Below are 1,956 nucleotides of genomic sequence, written 5' to 3' on the forward strand. Positions count from 1 at the left end.
ATCACTTGTTGCCAGGAGTCTGGGGGCAAATGAGGAAGGGAAGGATGAAAAGAGGATTTTTAGGGCAGTAAAAGCATTCTATATGATACTGTACTGGTAGATATATGACATTACATATATATCAAAACCCATATTGCTATACAAGACAAACAGTGAACACTAATGTAAACTAAGGACTTTAGTTAATGTATCAGTATTGGTTGAACTGTAACAAATGTATTATACTAATGCAAAATATTAACTAACAGTAGGGGAAATTGGGTGGTGGGAGGAGGAAGAGGGTATATGGGCCTCTCTGAACCAACTCCTCAATTTTATATAAACCTGAAACTGCTATTAAAAAACAAAGCCTGTTAATCAAATTAACTAATTAACAAGGCAATTTCTTGAGTGCAACCAAACTCAATATCAACAAAGCAATATCACAGAGCCAGGAAGGTGCTATAATGGATCAAAGAGGGCATCTCTGAGGAGATGATATTTTGAGGAGATGATATTTTAACAGAAGCTTGAAATGAAGCAAGCCTAGAGATCGTGGCAGAGATCTGGTTGGGAGAACCCAGGGAACTTGCCTCTCATCCTGAAGCTGTACTTGTAGAGTAAGCCACCTCTTTCACTTAGATTTTACATTTATTCAGAGTGGCTTTGAGGGAAGCTAATGGAGAATACAGGGGAGGAAGAGAAGCTAAAGCTTCCTCCCTCCTACCATACTCACACAGCAAGTCACACCTTGGAGCAGCCTTGAAAAAGAAACAAACCTGGTGTGTTTGAGAAACAAACAAATCTATGGAAGTGAGGGAGTCTGGTACAAAATGAAGGAGGAACTAGCTATATCATGTAGGTCCTTGCCTGGAACAATAAGAAGTCTGGATTTTATTTCACTGAAAGGAAAAGTTAATGGAGAATTTTCAGCTAAAAGTGACATGATTTGATTTACTTTTTTTTTTTTTTTTGGCTAGGTACAGTATACTTTATTGATGGTATGACAGGTAGGACTCTCTAAACCCCTCCCCTTCTTCAGGGGGTCTGGAATGGAAACTGTGGAGGTCAGGAGATTCTCAGTGTGTTGGGGGATGAGTTGGGGCAAGGACTTCCCAGAACCTGATGGCCCCTGTCTTCCTCTTGCTCTCGCTGGGGCTGGCACTCCAGGAGCTTTTACTTTTTGGAGGCCATGTGGACCATAAGGTCCACCACCTGGTTGCTGTAACCAAATTCATTGTCATACCAGGAAATGAGCTTGACAAAGTGGTCATTGAGAGCAATGCCAGCCCCAGCATCAAAGGTGGAAGAGTGGGTGTCATTGTTAAAGTTGCAGGAGATAACCTGGTCCTTGGTGTAGTCCAGGATGCCCTTGACGGGGCCTTCCAATGCCTGCTTCACCATCTTCTTGGTGTCATCATATTTGGCAGCTTTCTCCAGGCAGCAGGTAAGTTTCACAACCAACACATTGGAGGTGGGGACATAGAAGGCCATGCCAGTGAGCTTCCCGTTCAGTTCAGGGATGACTTTGCCTATGGCCTTGGCAGCACCAGTAAAGGCAGGGATGATGTTCTGTGCAGCTCCTCAGCCATCACACCACAACTTTCCAGAGGGGCTGACCACAGTCTTCTGGGTGGCAGTTATGGCATGCACTGTGGTGCCAAGTTCCTCCACAATACCAAAGTTGTCATGTATGACTTTGGTCAGAGGGGTCAAGCAGTTGGGGGTACAGGAGGCATTGCTGACAATCTTCAGAGAGCTGTCATACTTCTCATGGTTCATGCCCAACACAAAAATGCAGGCATCGGCAGAAGGGACAGAGATGATAGCCTTCTTGGCCCCACCCTTCAAGTGAGCCCCAGCCTTCTCCATCATGGTGAAGACCCCAGTGGACTCCACAACATATTCAGCACAAGCATCACCCCATTTGATGTTGGCGGGATCTTGCTCCTGGAAGATGGAGATGGGCTTCCCATT

General features: G+C 44.9%; 1 pseudogene; it reads right to left on the minus strand.

The window, feature by feature from the left end:
• Nucleotides 1–1,056: 1,056 nt before the first annotated feature.
• Nucleotides 1,057–1,956, minus strand: part of LOC109488689 — a 24,461-nt pseudogene continuing 23,561 nt past the window's right edge.

Source organism: Ailuropoda melanoleuca, chromosome 4, assembly GCF_002007445.2.
Source record: "Ailuropoda melanoleuca isolate Jingjing chromosome 4, ASM200744v2, whole genome shotgun sequence".
Classification (NCBI taxonomy): domain Eukaryota; kingdom Metazoa; phylum Chordata; class Mammalia; order Carnivora; family Ursidae; genus Ailuropoda; species Ailuropoda melanoleuca.